We start from the raw sequence: 26,951 nt of genomic DNA on the forward strand, positions 1-26,951 counted from the left end.
AAAATTTTGATATTAAAAATATATAAATACTTGACACAAACCATGAACAACTATGTGATAAATGTTCCAAATCACCAATAATAAGAGAAGTATTCATTAAAAGAATTCTGAGGTTTCACTTCACACTCATCAAACTTAGAAATATGATAAAAAATAAAAGTGTAAAGTGGTAAAAATAATATTCTAGTAGTCTGGGAAGAACTGGAAATTATTTTATTTCCTCTGGAAAATAACTTAGAATACACTAAAATTTACTAGAGATTTTCCTAATTTGTATGTATACAATTTATATTGTCTATGTGACATTTGTTCTAATAACATAACACTACTCATAGGGTTGCAAAGTGAAAAAAAGGTGAAACAGGGAATAAAGTGGTTGTAAAAAGCAACCAAAATCTTTGTCTTAAAAACAAAAGCTTTACAACTAATTAGTTCTATAAATTTGGCCAAGTCATTAAACTATCTACATTTTAATAACTATCTATAAAAATGAGTGGGTTGGAATATTTCATCACTAAGATCACTTCTATCTCTAATTTTTCATGATTTTTCTAAATATCATTTATTAAGTTGTTCATTGGACACTAATATAGAGCACCATGTTTGCTGATGATGAAATTGTGAAAACTTGTAAGATATTTCCAATTGAGCAAATCAAGAAAGTCATGATGAGTATACTATCTATGCCTTTATCTCTAACAGGAAGCAATGATGAACAGAATGGACTGAAACAAACATACTTTCATATTGGTTACCACATATTGAACTACAAATGATCATTCTTTGGATCTGTCCATTTCAACAATTCTAAATTCACCTTATTGAATTATTGTTGCAAGAGCCAGCATGTTGTCTTATTTAGCTAAAAGACAAAGATAAAAATGAAAATCCCTACCCTCAAAGAACTCATTTTCACAGAGACATCATATAGATATTAATGTTCCCTTTAGCAGTGAACAATTTTATTTGCAGAAAGGATCAGAAATATGAACAATTCTAAAAGAAACCAGTCGCTAAGAGGCAAGTACTAAAAGTACCAAGAAGAAGCCTCTGGTAGTAAAAGTATTTATTGAAGTCAAAGATGGCTAAAGTGTCTTATTTCCCAGCAGTTCATTTACATATGACTATATGGATCCAAAGCTAGTATCTTTTAAAGATCACTTGAATTTGTTCACATATTTTGTCTATATTCTCATACTAGTTTCTACAATTGCAAGTACCACAATGTAGGAGGTGCCATGCTACCTCAAAGCCAATCCAGAGGAATAGATCTGAATATTTCTGTAGATACTAAGTTAAAGGTTTATATGCTGCTTTCACTAAAGCACTTAACATTATTTCATCAGTTATCAAGAAAGTCAGTCATCAAGGTTTATAAGCCACACTCATGAGTTACTGTGGGTATATATGTTTCCCACTCATGTGCTCTACTGCCAGATTTCTGCAAGTTTATTCCAAGTCACCTCCTCAACAGTGTTGTATTGGATAGAGAATGGGTCATCAACCCTGTGATTTTTACTTTTTACTGCCTTCTTTATCAATAAATATTTTATGATCAAGAGATGATGCCCCCTATATACCATTATCACTGTATAGACCTGAGAGTTTAGCTTAGAAGCATAATCATCTCTTCTGGGAAGTCACTAGTATGGATGCAGGTATAGTGAATGAGCTAGCACACACCAGAAAGGAGAAATATAGCGGGGAGGAGGATCAAGTTCTGTTCCCCTAGTACATATGCAAAAAAACTGTATCTATAATAAGAATATTTAAAAAAAAAAAAAGATATAGAGTTGAATGCCATGTGAGAGAAAAAGAAAAGAGGTCAGTATGGTTTGACCAATGGATGAATAAAGAAAAAAATCAATTAATGTTTTAAATTATTGACTATGTGTTTGGCATTCTGCTAAATATTAGGGACACAAATAAAATATAGGAATGTAGGTTGGAGCCAAGTTGTGAAGGAGTTATAAAGCATCTACCTTGTGATTGGAGGTTTTATTTGGAAGATGTGAGAGACGGCAGGGGAAAGAATGTTTTTGCTTTTGTTTTTGTCTAGACCTATGATTTCATCACTATAAAAAACTCACGGTGCAAAAAAATTCCCCTTTTGATGCAGGTGAGCAACTGGTCTATAAATTTGGTTATTGTCTGAGGCACCAAGGAGCTAATCAACTTTTGCTTTATCATACAATTAGTATGTCAAAGACAAAACTTGATAAATCCTCAGCATTCTTATACACCACCAACAAAATCCAAGAGCAAGAGATACAAAGATAAATTCCATTCAAAATAACTGTTGATAGCATAAAATATTTGGGAATCTACCTACCAAAGGAAAGTCAGGAATTATATGAGCAAAATTACAAAAAAGTTTTCACACAAATAAAGTCAGACTTAAATAATTGGAAAAATATTAAGTGCTCTTGGATAGGCCGAGCAAATATAATAAAGATGACAATACTCCCTAAACTAATCTATTTATTTAGTGCTATACCAATCAGACTTCCAAGAAAATATTTTAATGATTTAGAAAAAATAACAACAAAATTCATATGGAACAATAAAAAGTCGAGAATCTCAAGGGAATTAATGAAAAAAAAAATCAAATGAAGGTGGCCTAGCTGTACCTGATCTAAAATTATATTATAAAGCAGCAGTCACCAAAACCATCTGGTATTGGCTTAGAAATAGATTAGTTGATCAGTGGAAAAGGTTAGGTTCACAAGACAGAATAGTCAACTATAGCAATCTAGTGTTTGACAAACCCAAAGATTCTAAATTTTGGGATAAGATTTCATTATTTGATAAAAACTGCTGGGATAACTGGAAATTAGTATGGCAGAAATTAGGCAAGGACCCACACTTAACACCACATACCAAGATAAGATCAAAATGGGTCCATGACCTAGGCATAAAGAACGAGATTATAAATAAATTAGAGGAACATAGGATAGTTTATCTCTCAGACTTGTGGAGGAGAAAGAAATTTGTGACCAAAGATGAACTAGAGACCATTACCAATCACAAAATAGAAAATTTTGATTATATCAAATTAAAAAGCCTTTGTACAAACAGAACGAATGCAAACAAGATTAGTAGGGAAGTAACAAACTGGGAAAACATCTTTACAATTAAAGGTTCTGATAAAGGCCTCATTTCCAAAATATATAGAGAACTGACTCAAATTTATAAAAAATCAAGCCATTCTCCAATTGATAAATGGTCAGAGGATATGAACAGACAATTTTCAGATGAAGAAATTGAAACTATTACCACTCACATGAAAGAGTGTTCCAAATCACTATTGATCAGAGAAATGCAAATTAAGACAACTCTGAGATATCACTACACACCTGTCAGATTGGCTAAGATGACAGGAAAAAATAATGATGAATGTTGGAGGGGATGCGGGAAAACGGGGACACTGATGCATTGTTGGTGGAGTTGTGAACGAATCCAGCCATTCTGGAGAGCAATCTGGAATTATGCCCAAAAAGTTATCAAACTGTGCATACCCTTTGATCCAGCAGTGTTTCTATTGGGCTTATACCCCAAAGAGATACTAAAAAAGGGAAGGGGACCTGTATGCGCCAAAATGTTTGTAGCAGCCCTGTTTGTAGTGGCTAGAAACTGGAAAATGAATGGATGCCCATCAATTGGAGAATGGCTGGGTAAATTGTGGTATATGAATGTTATGGAATATTATTGCTCTGTAAGGAATGACCAGCAGGATGAATACAGAGAGGCTTGGAGAGACCTACATGGACTGATGCTGAGTGAGATGAGCAGAACCAGGAGATCATTATACACTTCGACAACGATATTGTGTGAGGATGTATTCTGATGGAAGTGGATTTCTCTGACAAAGAGACTTAACTGAGTTTCATTGGAGAAATGATGGACAGAAACAGCTACACCCAAAGAAGGAATACTGGGAAATGAATGTGAACTATTTGCATTTTTGATTTTCTTCCCGAGTTATTTTTACCTTCTGAATCCAATTCTCCCTGTGCAACAAGAGAACTATTCGGTTCTGCAAATATGTATTGTATCTAGATATACTGCAACATATTTAACATATCTAGGACTGCTTGCCATCCTGGGGGGGGGGGGGAGGGAGAAGAGAGGGAGGGGAAAAAACGAAACATAAGTGATTGCAAGGGATAATGTCGTGTAAAAATTATCCTGGCATGGATTCTGTCAATACAAAGTTATTATTAAATAAAATAAAATTAAAAAAAAAAAAAAAAAAGACAAAACTTGGCTTCAAACCTTCTTGACTCTAAATCTAGGCTTCTATGCACAAGATTATTTTGCCTTTTAAGTGCACATAAAATGAAGCTAAATAACAAAGGCACAAAAACAAAACTAAAAACTCAAGTCTTTATCTTCAAGAAGTGAATATTTTGCATGATTGATTCTCTACCTTTCCTTATATAAAAATTATACATGGAAATAATTTAGATTAATAATTAAAAAGTAGCACTAACAGTAAAGACTGAGAAATATAAATAACATTTAATTCAATTCATTCAATGATTAAAAAGTAACCTTCTGATAGTAAAGACTTAGGAATATAAATAATTAACATTTATATTTATTCATATTTAGCAATAAAGGGTCATATTTTGGATTGATTACTATTTTATTCTTAAAATAAATCATGCTACTGTATTCATTTCACTAAAAATCAATTTAGAAACATGTTCCAACTATTAATCAAGCATTCTATTTATGTGTTTATTTAAATTTTCATTTATCATATTATATAGTTTGAGGAAAAGAGAAGTTTTGCATGTGGCATAATATAATAATACCCATTAAAACATAAGTTTCTAGTAAGTGAGCAAGTAAAAAGACTCAGATGTTCTTATCCATTATTATTTGGAGAGCAATAAAACTTAAGTTATCACAGCATAGATAATGGTGATACTTATCCTCTCTGCTTTCTAGAATCTTCATGTAACTTCCATGTTTCTATTTTCTATATTCAGTTTTATCTTCTATTTGGCTGAATATTTTGAATTTGAAATTTGAAATAAATTGAATCTGAACTTTTACATATGAAGTAGAATTGCCTATGACTGAAAAATTGTCAGTTCAATTTATCTTGACTCATGAAGACTGGGTCTTATAAGTAACATTGGCACTTTCATGCTTCCTCTGACTTGAGCTCTGTAGAAGGGTTACCCCCAAGGTGAAAGTGATCTTTCTTTCCTCTGAAAGGCATAAATGGCATACTGATACAAGTTGCCAATGACATAAATTTGAAAAGATAAGCTAACATGCTACATGAAAAAGTCAGAATTTTTTTAGAAAAAGGATTTTAATAGGCTATAATATCAGAATAAATTAGGTTAAACTTAATAGAAGTAAATGTAAAATCTTATTAGGGTTCAAAAAATCAACTTTACTAACAACAAAATAGGAAACATGACTGGTAAGGAATATATGTTTAAAAATATGGACTTTAAGTAGATTACATAATCATTATTAATAAACAGTATGATACAGCAAAGAAAAAGGTAATACTACTCTTGACTTAATGAAGAGGGACAGAATCCAAGGGTTGCTAAGAATCACACAATTTCTTGATTATCAACATTAATGAAGATTTGTTACTCTGAAAATGAAATTGTTTTTCAAAGACAGAAACTAGAGAAAATGAATCAAATCAGTACTAATATCTTACTCTATCAGAAACCAGAAAAAAGGGAAAGCTTTAGCTCAATGGTGGCAGGAGATAGTTTTGTCTTATATCAATGAGCAATAAGAAATAATCAACCAGCAGGCATTTATTAAATACTTACTGTATGCGAAACCCTAAAGTAATTGCTAAAAATAGAAAGAAAAACATGAAACTTTTCCTACCATAAAGGAGGCTACATTCTAATAGGGAAGATTGTGTGAGTGTGTGTGTGTGTGTGTGTGTATGTGTACATATATATGAAAATGACACAAGATAGTTTTACATGGGATGGTATTATGCATTCACATAATAAAGAAAAGTTTTATGGAGAATAATTATAATAACAATAATTAGAATTGCATAGTGTTTTAAACTTTGCAAATTGTTTTACATAGGTGATCTCATTTGATATTTGAGTAGATGCTATTGTTATTCCCATTTTAAAGATGAGGAAAAATTGAGGTTAAGAAACCTACAAATATCACAGAGCTAGTAAATGTGTGAGACAAGTATTGAATTCAGGTCTTCATAACTCCGAATCATGAATTCAAAGACAAACATAGCCCCTATCTTCAAGGAGTTTTTACAAAGACAGCAATGAGAGAGAGAAATGGGGAGACAAAGAATAAAGTAATAGCCAGAGATAGCTCTTTATTCCAGAAAGTTCCTGGAATGGTGGATGGCGCAATAGAAGAAAAGAATTTAGACTTCATCCAAGAAGAATGAATGAGTCGATGTTATCATGTCTTCTAGAGTTTCAGGGAGGAATATCTGCAATGACAAAATGACTGGTGAACAGGAAAAGATTGGAAAGGAGGGATACAAATATAGTGTATATTGCAATTTCCTGAAATAGAGTCCAGCACATACAAGGAAGTTCAACAGCAAATGGAAAAGCCCAAATGTCCTTATGTTACATAAATGAGTCAAATGATAGTACTTAGGGACTGCAGGACATAGAGATATGGAATATAATAAGACCTGGGGGATTTTATAATGCCATAATACATGGTGGTCCTTCACATCCTAGAAGGAACAGAGTTGTAGACGTCCACCTCCTATAAAATATGAACAATCAATCAGCAAGAAGGAAAAAGCACTAGTAATGGGTGTTCTTTCTATCCTACTATCTTGGATGGATCTAAGATGTCCTGGGAATCTCAGGGGCAACAAAAATGGAGAAGGGCAACACTGGTGCAATGGCAGAACTTTCTCAATAGTTCAACACAGGTACAAAATAAAGGTGATTTTGATTTATTTCACTTCATGTATTTCTACTTTATCTGATTCATTTTATGAGATCTGACCTGAGTGAGTAATATATCTCTGTGTGTGTGTGTGTGTGTGTGTGTGTGTCTGTGACTATATGTTTAAACATGTAATACCAAGGTCTCTTTATTTTTTTTGAAATATTAAGAAATAATATTTTGACAGTATTTTAGCTGGAAATAAATCCTTGTCAGTCTTTCTTTACTACTGTCAAGAAGACAATCGCTTACCTGAAGTCTTTAATTTCATTTTTATGGAAGAAATGATTTATTCTAATAGAAGACAATTGAATTCTGGGAGTGAGACTCTCCACCAAAACTAAGAAACATTTGTCTTTTCCATGTTGAAAAAAACCAGGAAGAGCCTTTGTTTAATCCAAATTTTACAGGGTATCTCACATTTATCTGTGACCATATTTAAAAGGTAAATCTTTATGAAGTATGATTAAAGAGGGAATGTCCTTTTGTTATTCAAATGGGATATCCCTTAGTTTTCAGACTAAATCATGTAAGGTCAAAAAACAAAAAAACAAAAACCTGAAATTGACTTTAGTCAACATATGAATGTTATATAAACAAACATATATATATACACACATACATATACACTCTATTATATCTGTGTGTGTTTTTATGTAATAGAATGAAGGGGAGAGAGGAATGAAGGAAAGATAAGGAAGAGGGAGGAGGAGATATCCACAGCTCTACAAGAAGAAACTTTGGAGGGCTTAAGCTTAGTCATTATAATTTTTCAAATAGTTTTAATTTACTATGCAATTTTACATTGCTGTGCTCATGTATCTGATTTTTACTTTATTTTATATCACATATATAAGATACCAATACTAATTATATAATTAATAATAACATCATATTAATGATAAATATACAAATAAACATGTAATATCATTATAAATATAAATTATCATTATACATGTACAATAAATAATAAAATTAAAATAATATACAAGATAATTTGAGAGGAATATAGTCAGGTGAAGTGATCTTGTAATTCAGGAAGACCTGAATTAAGATTTTCCTTGTGTATATATTTGTGAATAACCCCAGATGAGTCATTTAAGCTCTCAATGCCCCTATATAAGTCTGTATGACTATAAATTGAATCCCATATGCTGTTCTACACAGGCATAAGCAGCTTCATTTGAGAATTTTCATTTCCTCACCTATATCAGTGAAATCACAGATCTCATAACAAGGCAATGACCTCATTAACAACAGGTAGATTCTTATCTAGATCTAGGAAAAGTAAGGGCGGGGCATCTGTACACCTAATTTTCACTAATTTTCAACTGTAGGGAATGCAAGAATATTGAATTCTGATGATAATTACACCTAACAAATAGAATTGTTGGTTTCCTGGACTTGGAAAAAAACCTAATGGAGAAATGGTAATAATGCAGATTAAATTTAAATGTATGTGTTGGGAACTTTTATTTTTCTTGAACTAGTTTTGAAATACTTGGTAGCATTCTCTTATGCCACAGACATGCATAGAGGGCAAGCTGTAACAGGGTTACCAGAGTACACCGATACTCTTGACTACATTCTATGAATGCTAATGATAATAGTAATTTTTATTTAATTAATGTAATCTGATTTGAGCAGGTCATCTAGCACATGCCTCATTCTCCTCTAGAATTCTGGGTGGACTCTAATTACAAAAGATTTGGGGCTAAGGTTGATAATTGACTTATCTTAGTAATACTACAGAGAGAGATGCATATATTCATGATATATTTACTACTTTGAGTGAAATAAAAGATGACAAGAAACTTTTTTTTTTACCTTGGCTGCCAACTTAGAAAAACTGGAATTCTGTAATCCCAGCGCACATTTCTAGCATTTGTTTTTTTCTCTTTTGACAGCCAGCAAGGTGACAAATGGATTGGTTGGTTTTTTTTGGAAGTTTCTAAGTTTTGAGAAGAAATCTCAGTGAGTTTCTAGATTCCACATGAAAGAAATACTAAGGAACTGAAGTATGAGTGATTCCAAGTCTCAAAGGTTCTTTGTTTCTTTTCTGATTGAGAGTGAAGTTATATGTAGGAGGTGGGTAGTACAATTGTCACCAGCTTTATTCTGGCTGAATAAAGAAGGTCAATATATTATCATATCAGGGAGGAGGTAATTACAGAGACAAATCCCCAAGTAACAATAAAGACATTCATGACAGCTTGCTGAAAACAGCTGTAAAATTTCTTTTTTTTTTTTTGGACTGGAAAAAAAGAATAACTGAAATTTGAGTACTTAAATGACAGATGAAGGTAGATGATAAGGAAAAGGAACTATTCTTAATGTGTCTTCTAGGGTTTTTTTGTTTTGCTTTGTTTTGTTTTTGAGGATTTTTTGCCATAGAAATGTTATATTTTGAAGACTGAATTCAAATTGATTAAATAATAAGTCAGTTGTTAATAAAAGAGATGGGGTTATTGTCTGAAGCAGTGATTTTTTTCCCCAAAACTGCTTATTGTGCTTACAATATCTACCTTTATGGGAAATATTGAAAAAAATCCAGTAATTTATTAAAATGTAATTTTAAAAGTTGCAAAAAATATATAAAAGTTTACAGCTTAAAAACTTTCACTAGAGCAATAATGCATACTTTGATCAATGTTTTTACCAAAATGGATACCCTGTTCACTGCTATAGATTATATACTTCTAATCTATAAAGTTCTTATCCATATTTCAATAGATTTGTGTTCTCATTAACATGAATACTCTAATTCAGCAGCTTACTAATGTTCCACACCTTCTCAGTCTTGCATATTTTTTGACAAGTTCTCTTACAAATCCTATAGCAGTAATAGATTTAATGAACTAGGAACTTTCCACTAATTTCCTAACATTGTATGACTATCATAGGAGCACATAGGTTGCCCCTTATCCCTCCTCTCACTATGTGCCTACACCATATTTTTCACCCAGTCATATATTTCTCTAATAACATCCTTGTGACTGCTATTTCTGCATAGGTTCTTATTTATAAAGGGCTATAACTAATCGTGCCTATTATACATTTCTTTTTTGAACTTTGAGTAATCCTCAACTTTAGTTCTTTGGAGACTAGAGTATTTGGGAATGCACAGTAATATAAAATCATCAGAAGAGTATTGCTTTTAACAGATAAGTCTTTTAAATTCTCCCAAAGGTTTAATAGCCTACTTTCCTAAATTTATTCTGTCCCTCCTTCATTGTCCATTTTCAATATCTGTCCAAAATATATGCTCTAATGAATAAGCTCTAGAGGCTGTCGATATAATCACTTATGTTTTGTACAATAAGTTTTTTTTATCCATTTTTTTCCCTTTTGTAAGCAATTAGGTTACATTTTTTGAATGATTATGGATCTCATTTAGCAGATTCTGCAATGTATTAAGACTCAAAATCAAAACAATAGAATGTATAGACAGAAACATTTAGAAAATCGTTGCCATTTATAGTAAAACTTGCTTCGTGTTCTAGACTGAGCATCACTAATGATGATGTCAAATATTTTTAATGTCATTTATTTGCATTCATTTTTTCTTTTCATGCCTCAATTAATAATAATTGGAAGTTTAGCAAAATAATCTCAAGGAATCCTGCCTAATTTATATATGAGGATGTACATGATATTAATAAGAGAGAACAAGAGAAAAGAATGAAAAAGAAAAAGAGGAAAGTCATTGCAATGGCATTTACTTCATCAATTCTTTTTCTAGTCAACAAATAAAAAGCACAATATCATCTTGCATTCTCTACCCGTTTCAGCCAATTGTGTTTTTGAAAAGACATGATCAGTTGTAGAAAATCATCAGGGAAATCTTGCCATTCTCTTCTCATTCCTCAGATATTTTCAATGTATAGCATATGTTGGTAAATTTTTTGTAGAAATAACAAAAGGACATATAGGAAGCTACTAATAGTCTTTAAAGTCTCTTTTTTAAAACTGAAATTATAAGGCCCATTTTTTGATATCCTGAGAATTGATTTCTCAATGCCATCACAATTGCATTATCTCTAGCCAGGAACATTTCTGTGACTGGTTGCTTTTTCCACTTTCGCCTTCTTCAGTGCCATTTCCACTTTGTTTTGTAGCAAAGCTGAGACAGATAGGAGAGTCTAAATGTATCGTGTCCTTGATGATGATTTTTTTTTGTTTTTTCCTTCTATTACTTCTATTTTAAGATACAATATTGATCATAATGTTTTATTGCCCTTGTGAAAAGATTTTAAGTTTATTTTTTGTCTCCTCATTATGACAAATAACTCATATTGGTTAAGCTTTTCTGGGAAATGTATCTAATTAGTATCAATGTCCATTTTCTATTAACTTCTCAATTTCTTTTTACCAGCAATTATTTTATTAAATTATTCACAAAAACTAAAAGAGACTATGCTAATAAACTTTTTTACAGCATAGTTCTGACATATAAGTGAGATCTATACAAAGCAATGAAAAAAAGCTATAGAATATCAAGATACAGAATATCAAATAAAAAAAAATCAACAGGCAAAGAGATAACAGCAATACACCAAAAAAAAAAAAAAAAAAAAAAAAAACTTCCTATGATTAAGTTGGCTACAAATAAAGGAAACAAGAATAGCTCAAAAATGATGCAATATTTTTAAAATTCAAAACCAAAAAATTATGACAATTGACATGGGAAAATACTTTTAACAAAGTATAACACTCATTTAGGCCAAAAGCTATACAAAACATATTAAATATTATAAGATAATATATATCTAAAACCCAAAACTAGCATTATATACAATGGCAAAAGACTATCATTTATTGTTTCATAGTAAATATTGAAATACAGCGAAATTATCTCTCTTTGTTTCTTTCTATTTGATATAATTCTAGATATAATAAATATCTAAAGAATAAATATAGGCAAAAAAGAGACAAAACTATTACTATTTAGTGATTGTTTAATTATAAAATCAAAGGAACTAAATGAATAAATGAACTAATTGAATCAAAACTTCAGTCAAGTAACAATATAAAACAAACCATGAAAAATAAAAATCGTTTTTATGCAGATTAAGACAACTCTGAAATATCACTTCATATCTCTCAGATTCGCTAAAATGATATGCAAAGATAGATGTTTGAGGGAATAGGGGAAAACTAGGACACTAATACATTGTTAGTGGAGCTGTGAAATAATCCAACCATCCTGGAGAGCAATTTGGAATTATGCTCAGAGGGCTATAAAACTGTGTATACCTTTTGATTCAGCAATGTCACTATTAGGTCTGTGTCCCCAAAATATCATAAAAGAGGGGAAAAGACCCACATGTGCAAAAATGTTTGTAGCAGCTCTCTTTGTAGTGGCAAGGAATTGAAAATTGAATGGATGCCCATCAGTTAAGGAATGACTGAATAGGTTATGGTAAATGAATGTAATAGAATATTATTGTTCTAAAAGAAATAATGAGCAAGCTGATTTCAGAAAAACCTGGAGAGACTTACATGAACTGATGCTGACTGAAGTGAGAAGAACCAAGATATAACAAGATTATGTGATGATCAATTGTGATTTATGTAGCTCTTTTTAGCAATGCAATGGTTCAAGACAACTCTAATAAACTTGGGATAGAAAATGCCATCTGCATCCAGAGAAGGAATTATAGAGACTGAATGTGGATTGAAGCATACTAATTTCACTTTTGTTTGCTTTTTCTTTCTCATAGTTTCCCCCCCTTCCCATTATTGGTCTGATTTTTTTTTTTGGCATAACATGACAATTATGGAACTATGTTTAAAAGGATTGTACATGTTTAACATATGTCATATTGCTTGCTGTCTTAGAGAGAGGTAAGGGAGGGAGAGAGAAAAATTTGAACCCAAAATCTTATTAAAATAAATGTTGAAGGGGAGCAGAGCCAAGATGGTGGAGAGGACAAACATTTCTTTCTACCTTCTCCAATGACCCTCAACTAATTAGCAAATTCAGCCTCTGAATTTGTTCTAGACTGGCAGAATTCATAAATATTGGAACTTCAGCAAATTACCAGCAGAAGATAATTTTGAAGATCTCCAGAAAAGGTCTATTTCAGTTGGGCACAGAGGGAAGTGGCCAGGCACAGGATGTGCAGTGCATGCTGTGCAGCTCCAGGGAGGGATGTGGTCTTCACAGGGTGGTGCAGACTCTGTGTGGTGGAGAATCTACAGGGAGGATGCTACCATAGTGTTGGCTACTCTTCCCTAGTTGCAAGCCACAGCATAGAAGTTATAAAACATCCGACACAAACACAAAAGGTAAATAGTGAACCCTGAAATGCCAGAGTCTCATAGGATCTGGCCACACCCACCCAGCAGCAAGAGTGAGTCAGCACGATCCCAGTGCAGCTGATCCCAGTACAGCTGTAGCCACTTTGCTGCAGCTTGTAGAGGAATCTAGAAAAACCTCCCTTGCCTTAAAAGCAGGTCCCAATATTTAAAAAAAAATGAGTAAAGAGGCAAAGAGAACTTTAACTATAAATAGTTTCCATGGTGAAAAAGAACAGATTTCAAAACCTAAGGAGACTAAAAGTGGATTGTCTCCACATGAAGCCCCCAAAAGTGATATAGCCTGGTTCCCATCACACAAGGCTCTCCTAGAAAAAAATTTAAAAGGATCTCAAAAGAGAGCCAGAAGAAAAATGCAGAAAGGAAAGGAAAACTTTGCAAGAGGGTTTGGAAAAGGCACATAACTCATTAAAAGATAGATTTAATGAAATGGAAAAATTAAAACAACTCCCTGAAAAACAGAATTTGTGAAATGGAAAAGATAAATAACTTCCAGGAAAACAATCTGTGAATTGGATAAAGCAAATAACTTCCAGGAAAACAGATTTTGTGAAGTGAAAAAAGAAAATAACTCCTTAAAAAAACAGAATTTGTGAAATGGAAAAAAAATCCATAGAATAAAACAACTTATTTAAAAACTCAATTGGACAAATACAAAAGGAAGTTTAAAAAAAAGTAAAAGAGAATAATTCACTAAAAATCAGAATTGAACAAATGGAAATGAATGACTCAATGAGACATCAAGAATCAGTCAAGCAAAACCAAAAAAAATGAAAAAAAAATAGAAACAAAAAGTAAAATACCTACTGAGGATTATTGGACTTCCTGAAAACCATGATAAAAAAAAAGAGCCTAGACACTATTTTTAAGGAAATTATGAAAGAGAACTGCCCTGATGTCATAGAATCAGAAGGTAAAATAGCCATTGAAAAAATTCACTCAATACCTCCTGAAAGAGACCTCAAAATTAAAAGTCAAGGAATATCATGGCTAAATTTCAGAACTAATCACACCAAGGAAAAATTATTGCACACAGCCAGAAAAAAACAATTCAAATACCAAGGAGCCACAATAAGGATCACCTAGGATCTAGCAGCTTCCATCCTAAAGAATCAAAGGGCCTGGAATCTGACATTCTGGAAGTCAAAGGAACTTTGAATGCAGCTAAGAATAAACTACCCTGCTAAAAATGAGCATTTCCTTCTAGGGAAGATGATGGACATTCAATGAAACAGATGAATTCTATTTATTTCTGATGAAAAGACCAGAACTAAACAAAAAAAATGTGAACTCCAAATATAGGACTCAAGAGAAGCATAAAAAGGTAAAAAGAACTCTTGAGAACTGTATTTCTATTATGGGTATACATAGAGAGTACATGTTTAATTTGATTTTACTATTATAATATAAAAAAGAAACTAGAGGTAGAAAGGGACCAGAAAAAGGGAAAACTGGAAGTAAAATGAGGGAAATTACATCTCACAAAGAGACAAAGGAAACATATTACTTTTGAGGGAAATAAAGGAGGGGGATGAACCATGTATGAATCTTTCATCATATTTGGCTCAAAAAAAAATTAGACATATTTGGTTTACAAAGAAACTTCTCTTACCTTTTTGAAAAGTGAGAGGGGAAAGGCAAAAAGGAAAGGGGTAGGCTAAATAGAAGGGAAAAACAAATAGTAGGGAAAAGGTATAAGAAAGAGAAAGGAACTCTAAAGAGGGGAGGGCTGCTTGAGGCAAGTGGTGCTTATAAGTTAAATACTGGGTAGGAGGGAAAGAGGAAAAGGAAAAAGAAAGATAGCAGGAAATATAGAATTAGTAGTTTTAACCATAAATGTGAATGGAGTGAACTATCCCAAAAAGCAGAAGCAGATAGCAGACAGAATTAAAAGCCAGAATCTTACAATATGTTGTTTATAAGAAACACATTTAAAGCAGAGTGATACATACAGAGTAAAGGTAAAAGTAAAGCAGTATCTATTATGCTTCAGGTGAAGTAAAAAAAAGCAGGGGTAGCCATCCTGATCTCAGATCAAGCAAAAGCAAAAATTGATCTAATTAAAAGATATAAGGAAGAAAGCTATATCTTGCTAAAGGGTAGCATAGATAATGAAGCAATATCAATACTAAATATATATGCACCAAGTGGTATAGCATGGAAATTCCTAAAGGAGAAGTTAAGAGAGCTGCAAGAAGAAATAGACAGCAAAACAATAATAATGGGAAATCTCAAACTTTCTCTCTCAGAACTAGATAAATCAAATTACTTTAATAAATAAGAAAGAAGTTAAAGAAGTAAATAGAATATTAGAAAAATTAGGTATGATAGATCTTTGGAGAAAATTGGCGACAGAAAAGAGTACACATTCTTCTTGGCAGTTCATGAAACTATACAAAAACTGATGATATATCAGGACATAAAGACCTCAAAATCAAATACAGAAAGGCAGAAATAGTAAATGCATTTTTTTCAGATCACAATGCAATAAAATTACATTCAATAAAAAGCCAGGGGAAAATAGACCAAAAAGCAATTGGAAACTAAACAATCTTATCCTAAAGAATGAATGGATGAAATAGCTAATCATAGACACAATAATTTTATCCAAGAGAATGACAATAATGAAAAAACATACCAAAATTTATGGAAAGTAGCCAAAGTGGTAAGGGAAAATGTTATATCTTTAGATGTTTACTTGCATAAAATAAAGAGAAGATCAATAAACTGGGTTTGCAACTAAAAAAGCTAGAAAAAGAGCAAATTAACCCCCCCAATCAAATACCAAACTTGAAATTCTATAAATAAAAGGAGAGATTGATAAAATTCAAAGTAAAAAAAAAACTATTGAATTAATAAATAAAAGTAAGAGTTGGTTTTATGAAAAAAAATCAACAAAATAAACCTTTAGTAAATTTGATAAGAAAAAGGAAAGAGGAGAATCAAATTGTTAGTCTCAAAAATGAAAGGGGAAAACTTTCTACCAACGAAGAGGAAATTAGAGCAATAATCAGGAGTTACTTTGCCCAACTTTATGCCAATAAATTTGACAAACTAAGTGAAATAGAGGAATTCCCATAAAAATATAGATTGCCTAGATTAACAAAGAAAATTGCTTAAATAGTCCCATTTCAGAAAAAGAAATAGAACAAGCTATTAATCAACTCCCTAAGAAAAAATCCCCAGGACCAGATGGTTTACATGTGAATTCTATCACACATTTAAAGAACAGTGAACTCCAATATTATATAAACTATTTGAAAAAATAGGGAATGAAGGACTCCTACCAACTTTCTTTTATGGCACAGACATAGTACTGATACTTATACCAGGTAGGATGAAAACAGAGAAAGAAAATTATAGACCAATCTCCTAATGAATATTGATGCAAAAATCTTAAGTGAAATATTAGCAAAGGGATTACAGAATATCATCCCCAGGATAATACACCATGACCAAATAGAATTTATACCAGAAATGCAGAGCTGGTTCAATATTAGGAAAACTATTAGCATAATTGAAGATATCAATAACCAAATTAACAAAAATCATTTGATTATCTCAATAGATGCAGAAAAAGCATTTGATAAAATCCAACCCCCATTCCTATGAAAAACACTCTAGAGAGTATAGGAATAAATGGACTTTTCCTTAAAAATAGTCAGTAGCATCTATTTAAAACCATCACTAAGTATCATATGTAAATTCCCAATAAAATCAGGAGTGAAACAAGGTTGCCTACTGTCACTATTACTATTCAATATTGTATCTTTGGCAATAAGAAATGAAAAAGACATTAAAGGAATTAGAGTAGGTAATGAGGAAACCAAATTATCACTCTTTGCAGATGATATGATGGTATACTTGGGGAACCTCAGAGATTCTACTAAAAAGCTATTAGAACTAATCCACAACTTCAGCAAAGTTGCAGGATACAAAATAAATCCACATAAATCATCAGCATTTTTATATATTACTAACAAAATCCAACAGCAAGAGATACAAAAGAGAAATTCCATTTAAAATAACTGTTGATAATATAAAATATTTGAGAATCTATCTGCCAAGGGAAAGTCAGGAACTATATGAGCAAAACTACAAAACACTTTACACATAAATAAAGTCAGATCTAATCAATTGGAAAAATATTAAGTGCTCTTGGATAGGTCGAGCAAAGATAATAAAGATGACAATACTCCCTAAACTAATCTATTTATTTAGTGCTCTACCAATCAAACTCCCAAGAAACTATTTTACTGACCCAGAAAAAATAACAACAGAATCTATTTGGAAGATGAAAAGGTCAAGAAAACTAATGAAAAAAAAAATCAAATGAAGGTGACCTAGCTGTACCAGATCTAAAACTATATTATAAATCAGTGGTCACCAAAACCATTTGGTACTGGCTAAGAACTAAATTAATTGATCAGTGGAATAGGTTAGGTTCAGGGCAAAAGAATTAATAACTATAGCAATCTAGTGTTTGCCAAACCCAACGACCTCAGATTTTGGGATAAGAATTCACTATTTGACAAAAACTGATAGGAAAGTTGGAAACTTGTATGACAGAAACTAGGCATTGACCCACACCTAATTCCCTATACCAAAATAAGGTCAAAATGAATTCATGATCTGGGCATAAAGAATGAGATTATAAATAAATTAGAAGAGGGGCAGGTAAGTGTCGTAGTGGATAGAGTACCAGCCCTGAAGTCAGAAGGACTTGAGTTCAAATCTGGTCTCAGATACTTAACACTCCTAGCTGTGTGACCATGGGCAAGTCACTTAACCCCAATTGCCTCAGTAAAAAAATAATAATAATAATAAATTAAATTAAATAGAAGAACATAGGATAGTTTACTTCTCAGATCTATGGGGGAAGAAGGAATTTGTGACTAAAGAAGTACTAGAGATCATTATTGGTCACAAAATAGATAATTTTGATTATATTAAGTTAAAAAGTTTTTGTATAAACAAGACTAATGCAGATAAGATTAGAAGGGAAGCAATGAACTGGGAAAGCATTTTTACATTCAAAGATTCTGATAAAGGCTTCATTTCCAAAAGAGAATTGACTTAAATTTTTAATTCATCAAGCCATTCTCCAATTGATAAATGGTCAAAGGATATGAACAGACAATTTTCAGACAAAGAAATTTTAACTATTTCTAGTCATATGAAAAGGTGCTCCAAATCACTATTGAGCAGAGAAATGCAAATTAAGACAACTCTGAGATACCACTACATACCTCTCAGATTGGCTAAAAAGATAATGACAAATGTTGGAGGGGATGTGGGAAAACAGGGACACTGATACATTGTTGGTGGAATTGTGAACACATCCAGCCATTCTGGAGAACAATTTGGAACTATGCTCAAAAAGTTATCAAATTGTGCATATCCTTTGACCTAGCAGTGTTACTACTAGGCCTATATCCCAAAGAGATCTCAAAGAAGGGAAAGGGACCCACATGTGCAAAATGTTTGTAGCAGCCCTTTTCATAGTGGCTAGGAATTGGAAATATAATGGATGCCCATCAATTGGAGAATGGCTGAATAAATTATGTTATATAAATGTTATGGAATATTATTGCTCTGTAAGAAATAACCAACAGGATGATTTCAGAGAGGCCTGGAAAGACCTCTGAAATTGATGCTAAGTGAAATGAGCAGAACCAGATCATTATACACAGCAACTAAGACTATATGATGATCAATGCTGATGGACATGGCTCTCTTCAACAATGAATTGATTCAAACCAGTTCCAATTGTTCAATAATGAAGAGAGCCATTTACACCCAGAAAGAGCAGTATGAGAACTGAGTGTGGACCATCATACAGCATTTTCACTCTTTCTGTTATGTTTGCTTGCATTTTTGTTTTCCTTCTCAGATTTTCTTTTTTTCCCTAGGGGAAAATTTGAAACAGAAGGTTTTGCAAGGGTCAATGTTGAAAAAATTACCCATATGTTTTGTAAATAAAAAGATATAATAATAATAATAATATATAAAATAAAATAAATGTTGGAAATGATCTTTATGAGTATTTGGAAAAATAAAATAGTATTAAGAAAAAAACTCTGGAAAGACATGTACAAACTGATACAAAGCGAAATGAACAGAACCTGGGGGTATGGGGGGAAAGAAAAGGCATTTCTAAATGTCAATAAAAAATAATAAAATGGGAACAACTTCTAGGATCCAAGATGATGGACTAAGCCACAAATCCCTATAATTCTCAAGTTCCCCTCCAGGCAACCTTAAAATAGAATCCCAAAACAGATTCTGTAATAGCAAAACCAGGAGGGATACAGGGTGAAATAATCTTTTAGCCCAGGAACCATGGAAGACTGGCAAAAGGGGTCCATCTCATCTGGGTAAAGGGGGAGTTAGGGGCACAGTTCAGGAGAGGATGCTTCCCAGTTTGTCAGCAGTAAGATCATTTCAACAAAACAGCAAGAGATGGAGTAGGCAAAGGCCCACACAAGGATGCTCCAGGTCCCTTAGCATAGCCAGGGAGGCCTCAGACTCAGGGAACCACTCCATGCTTCTGTGAATGGCAAACAGATGCTAATCCTAGGATGCCTAAGCAAATATGCAACCACTGGCACAAACTCTACCACAGTTCAGTGTAGCCCCGAGGAAACCAGAAGCCTTTAGAGGCCGGACCCCTGAGAGAAATATAAACAGGTAAAAATTGAAAATAAAAGTTAAGATATTCAATAAAGCTAAACTTCACTAGCCCTTGGGAAACACAGAAACATCTTACTAGGCCTCAGCACACCTCTAGACATCACCACGTGGAGTCCTGCTCAACACCAGGTAAGCTGCCAGACCTCCACAGCCTCCGGCAATATCAGCCACCGGCAGTATTAGCCACCCATCACCTCAAACTTTCAGCATAGCACCAAACATAAAGGTCTCTTCTAGGTATTAGAGCAAAATCAGTGTAATTCCAGGTAAACAGCCAAGACCTAAAGCCAGTAGCACGAGAACCCTGAGACAATACTCTTTCCACCTTGGAAGTAGAGTCCTTTTTTTTTTTTAAAGCAAAAAAAAAACAAAAAAAAACAAAAAATAAGAACAAAGAATCTGACCATGGAAAGTTATTATGAAACAGGGAAGACTAAGACACAAACCCAGAAGAGGACAACAATGTCAAAACACTTATGAACAAAACCCCAAAGAAAAATGGGAAATGGTCTTAAACCCAGAAAACTCATGGAAGAGCTCAAAAAGTAACTTAAAAATCACACAAGTGAGGTAGAAGAAAAACTGGGAAAATAAATGAGAGTGATACAAAAGAATTATGAAAAAAAAGTCAATAACTTGATTTAAAAATATAATTGGCCAAATGGGAAACTAGATGCCAAAATTCATAGAACAAAATAATTCCTTAAAGAATACAATTGGCTAAATAGGAAAAAAAAAAGTACAAAAGCTTATTGAGGAAAAAAAAATCCTTAAAAGTTAGAACTGGGCAAGTGGAAGGCAATGACTATATGAAACATCAAAAATCAATCAAATTCAAAAGAATGAAAAAAGGAAGAAAATTTTAAAAATATAAAATGGAAAAAGAAATGGAAAAAATGGAAAAACAATTGACCTAAAAAACAGATTGAGGAGAAATAATATGAGAATCACTTGGACTACCTGCAAGCGATAATCCCAAGGAAAACCTATACAACATCTTTCAAGAAATTATCGAGGCATTGACCCACACTTAACACCGTACACCAAGATAAGGTCAAAATGGTTTCATGACCTAGGCATAAAGAATGAGATTATAAATAAATTGGAAGAGCATAGGATAGTTTACCTCGCAGACCTGTGGAAGAGGGAGGAATTTATGACCAAAGAAGAACTAGAGATCACTATTGACCACAAAATAGAAAATTATGATTATATCAAATTGAAAAGTTTTTGTACAAACAAAACAAATGCAGACAAGATGAGAAGGGAAACAATAAACTGGGAAAACATTTTTACAATCAAAGGTTCTGATAAAGGCCTCATTTCCAAAATATATAGAGAATTGACTGTAATCTATAAGAAATCAAACCATTCTCCAATTGATAAATGGTCAAAGGATATGAACAGACAATTTTCAGACTAAGAAATTTTAACTATTTCTAGTCATATGAAAAGGTGCTCCAAATCACTATTGAGCAGAGAAATGCAAATTAAGACAACTCTGAGATACCACGACATACCTCTCAGATTGGCTAAAAAGATAATGACAAATGTTGGAGGGGATGTGGGAAAACAGGGACACTGATACATTGTTGGTGGAATTGTGAACACATCCAGCCATTCTGGAGAGCAATTTGGAACTATGCTCAAAAAGTTATCAAACTGTGCATACCCATTGATCCAGCAGTGTTTCTACTGGGCTTATACCCCAAAGAGATACTAAAGAAAGGAAAGGGACCTGTATGTGCCAAAATGTTTGTGGCAGCCCTGTTTGTAGTGGCTAGAAACTGGAAAATGAAAGGATGCCCATCAATTGGAAAATGGTTGGGTAAATTATGGTATATGAATGTTATGGAATATTATTGTTCTATAAGAAATGACCAGCAGGATGAATACAGAGAGGCTTGGAGAGACTTACATAAACTGATGCTGAGGGAAATGAACAGAACCAGGAGATCTTTATATACTTCAACAACAATACTGTATGAGGATGTATTCTGATGGAAGTGGATTTCTTAGACAAAGAAAAGATCTAATTCAGTTTCAATTGATCAATGATGACAGAAACAGCTACACCCAAAGAAAGAACATTGGGAAATGAATGTAAACTGTTTGCATTTTTGTTTTTCTTCCCGGGTTATTTTTACCTTCTGAATCCAATTCTTCCTGTGCAACAAGAGAACTATTATATTGTATCTAGGATATACTGTGACATATTTAACATGTAAAGGACTGTTTGCTATCTGGGGGAGGGGGTGAAGAGAGGGAGAGGAAAAGTTGGAATAGAAATGAGTGCAAGGGATAATGTTGTAAAAAAAATTTTTTTCAAAAAAAAAAAAAAGAAAACAGAATAAGGTATGCAGAAGAGAACAAAAGAACAGTTTACAATGTCCAAAGATGGACACTCATGAATATAATTTCTTCTACTTCTTTCTACATATTTTCTTGAACTGATATTTGCCGTTATATATCTTGAATCTTCCCTGGTGTTCTGCTGAGCACATGACAATGTTCTCTGTTGTTTTGCATTCCTTTTCTGTTTTTCTTTTTCCTTATTTTGTTTATTTAAATATAATGAATTTGGGAGGAAAATAGAATTAACAGGACTTACCTTGCAGGGTTGCTGTGAGGATTAAATAAAATAATTGTAAAGCACTTAGCACCATGCCTGGCACATAATAGGTATAAAATAAATGTTATCTATTATTATCATGATTATGAGATTATTATCATTCTATCATTCTTAGCATAATAGCTTATTTAACCATATTTAATTAATTTTAAAATATAAAATGTATGCTATGTTCTACTTGCCCCATAAAAAGAGTTAAGTAGAATCCAATATAGCCAACTCTGCCCAAATTCCCTTACTGATTGAAAAACACCTTCTAATTCTTTTGACAACTGACCAAAAAGGATGTGGAAAATAACCAAAGATACAGAAAGTGGATGAAGGAAATCCCTGGAAAATTACTTTGAGATTATCAATAAAGTTTCTCTCACTCACCTTCTCCCCCAAAGGATCACTCTGCTTTGCATTAGCTCTTGAGTCTAGCTTGTACTGACACTAGATCTGGGTTATAAAGAGATTCCCTAAAATATTCAATCTTAATGTAATTGTAAGTTGACTGTTACACAAACTAGACATTGCATCTCTTAGCTACTCATTTTCTTTCTGTCTTCTTTTAAATCCCAACTAAATCCCACCTTTTACTGGAAGCTTTTCCAAACTCTTAATTCTAAAGCCTTCCTTTTGTTAATTATTTCTTATTTATCTTGTAAGGATCAAGCTATTTACATGTTGTGTCCCCAATTATATTATAAGCTCCTTGAGGGCAGTAGTCTATCTTTTGCCTCTTTTGTTTCCCCTAACCCTCAAGCTTAAGCATTGCCAGGTAATGCTTTAATGTTTAATGAATGTTAACTAATTCATTCCCCAGGAGCAGCCAGACCAGTTCACCTCCAGCTCATATTTGCAAGTCCCTAAAAAATGAAATGAGCAGTATGTTTTAAAATAATGTAACAATAAAAAAATAGATAATTTAAAAGATTTAAGGGAAAAAATCCTTAAAGAGAACTAAAGAGAAATATCAATTGATAAAATGAAAGAAATGTCAAAGAAGAAATTAGATCATAACTATATTAAAGAAATTAGTTTAATTTAGCACAAAGAGAGATGAAAGAGCAATTAGGAAATTATACAATGTCATTCAATTAATAAACATATCAGTGGAAGCAGTGAATAACAAAAATTAAAACTGAAGAAAGATCACTAGCTAACATCAATAAAATTGAAGAATGTACCTGATCTGTACCAAATCTGAAAAATCAATTATTTGATATGTAAGAGAAAATTTGGAAGACAAAACAACCACAAATATTGGCTTCAATGGGATTTTAAAAGTAATATAATTTTTTTAAGACATACATGAAGGTTTCAGTAAAGAAAAATTTCCAAAGTAGACAACATAGAAAATACTCCAAGCTGAGTGACTTCATAGGAGAATAGAAAGGAGAAATGCTATTTATAATTCACTAAGGCACAGAATTGTTAAACTCTACAATTATAAAGAAAAATATTAAAATGTTGGGAAAGAAAATGTTCTTTTTTTAAAAAATTCTATATTAAACAGCAAGCTTTTTTTTTAATGGAAAAATATTAACTGTGGAATAAAATATATCAAAAGTTTTAAAAAAGAATATAGGATTCCAAATTTATAAATATGCCAAATATGACAATATGGTTTGAAAACAAGAATTTACTTCAAGGACAAAAAAAGGACTTCAAACCAGAAATTACATAATAGTAACAAATACTTCAGAGACCATTTACTTCAATTTCATTTTACGTATGGAAAAACTTAGGTTCAATGAGGTAAAATAATTTGCCCAAAGTAAAACAATAGCAAGAGAGAAAGTAAGATTTAAATCCAGCTCCTATGGTTCAAGAAAGAGTGATCTTCCCTAAAAGCAGTATAAGAGGAAATTCAGTGATAGAATAAGTAATTAGACATGGTAATATAGTTAAAATCTATTAGTATTTATAGTTAGATAAAACACAAAATAGAATTCCATTGAACATTTAAAAATTTATGCTGATACTATATAAACTATTTGGAAAAACAACTTGTTGGAACACAAATATGATTTTGATACCTAAACCTGGAATAGAAAAAAACAGGGGAAAAAAAAGAAACTATAAACCAATTTCTTTAATGAATATTGATGCAAAAAACTTTAAATAAAACACTAGATTACAGTAATACATCACAAGCATTATATTCAATGAGTAGGTGGGATTTATAGCAAGAATTCAGGGTTCATTTAATATTAGTAAAACTATCCGCATAATTGATCATATCAATAACAAAATTTTTAAAAATCATATGATTATCTCAAGAGATGCAGAAAAGACTTTAACAAAATGCAATATCCCCATTAAAAAAATAATAGAGAGCATAAGAATAAGTGGATTGTTTCTTAAAATGATAACAGGTATCTAAAACCATCAGCAAGCATTATCGATAATGGGGATAAACTAGAAGTCTTCCCAATTAAGATCAGGATTATCACCACTGTTGTTCAGTATTATACTTGAAATGTTAGCTATGACTGAAGGAAGAACACTAGTCAATTAGGAAACAAAACTATCACTTTTTCAAGATGATATGATGGTAACTTAGAGAATCCTAGAAAATCAACTAAAAACCTAGCTGAAATAATTATCTTAGTAAGTTTGCAGGATACTAAACAAATCCACATAAATAATTAACAAATCTATAAATTACCAAGGAAGTCTAGCAACAAGATACAGAAGGAGAAATCAAGACAGAAGTGGCCTTTTGAAGTTATCCTTGTTTTTGATTTTATAACTATAAACAAAATAAATAAACAAAATATAAATATAAAACAAAATAAATACTTAGGAATCTACTTACCAAGATTAACCTAGGAACTATGAACACAATTTCAAAACATTTTTCACACAAATAAAAGCAGATCTAAACAATTTGGAAAATATTAATTGTTCATAGGTGGTTGAAACCAATATAATAAAAGGATAATTCTATCCACATTAACATACTTATTCAGTGTCATAACAAATTATCTAAAAAGTTTTTATAGAGCTAGAAAAAATAATAACAAAATTCATCTGGAAGAACAAAGGTTCAAGAATATCAAGCAATCAATGAAAAATCCAATAAGTAATGTGACCTAGAATTACTAGAACTCAAACTATATTATAGAGGAGTAATCATCAAAATATTCTGGTACTGGCTAAGAAATAGAGTAATGGATCAGTGGAACAGATTATGTACATGATACATAGTAGTAAATGACCATTATCATTTAGTGTTTGATAAATCCAAATTTCCAAGCTTTTAGATAAGAAATTGCTATTTAACAAAAAACCATTGGAAAAATAGAAAAGAGAATAGTAGAAACTGGGTATAGACCAATATCTTACATGATATACAAAGATAAAAATAAAATGAATACATGCTTTAGACAAAGACATTTATTTAGACATACCGTAAGCAAATCAAAGGAGTATAAAATGGTTTGCCTGGCAGATCTATTAATAAGGGGAAAATTATATTTAAATGAAAGCGAAAAACTGGGGGGAAGGGGGATTTATTGCAAGCATCTTTAAAAAAGGCCTCATCTTTCAAAAATATAGATAATTGATTTAAATTTATAAGAATACAAGTCCTTCCTCAATTGATGAATGGACAAAGGAAATGAAAAGACAGTTTTCAAGCCAAAAACAGAAAGCAAAACTAAGCTATTTGTGGTCATATGAAAAAAGTGCTCTAAATCATTATGATTAGAGAAATGCAAATTAATACAACTGAGGTATCATCTCATACCTATCAGATGGACTAATACGACATAAAAGGAAAATGATAAGTGTTAAAGGTAGTAGGGTTTTCTTAGAAAAGATACAGTAGTGGTTTTTCATTTCTGTCTCTAGCTCATTTTATAAATTAGGAACTAAGGCAAACAAGATTAAGTGAGTCACAGAGCTATTAAGAATGTAACCCCAGATTTGAATTTAGGGAGATGACACTTCCTAACTCCAGCCCCAGAACTCTATTCACTTTACCTCCATTTCCCCCAAGCAATGCTACGACTAAGTCTGTATCCCAAATATATCAAAAAGAAAAGAAAAGTAATAATTTTACAAGGATAGTTATGGCAGCTCATTCATTGGTGTCAAAAAATTAGAAATTGAGGGGATGTCCATAAATATGGGGAATGATTAAGAAGTTGAATATATAAATGTAATGAAAAACTATTATTCTATAAGAAATGATGAGCAGAAAGCTTTCAGAAAAACCTGGAAGGATTTACATAAATTGAAACATAGTGAAAAGAGCAGAACCTGAAGGAACTGTACAGAATAACAGAAATGTTACATGATGAACAACTATGAGTAACTTAGCTATTCTCAGTTTAAACAATTATCCAAAGCAATTCTACAGGACTCATGAGAA

The sequence above is a fragment of the Antechinus flavipes genome, chromosome 5 (genome assembly GCF_016432865.1).
Source record: "Antechinus flavipes isolate AdamAnt ecotype Samford, QLD, Australia chromosome 5, AdamAnt_v2, whole genome shotgun sequence".
Classification (NCBI taxonomy): domain Eukaryota; kingdom Metazoa; phylum Chordata; class Mammalia; order Dasyuromorphia; family Dasyuridae; genus Antechinus; species Antechinus flavipes.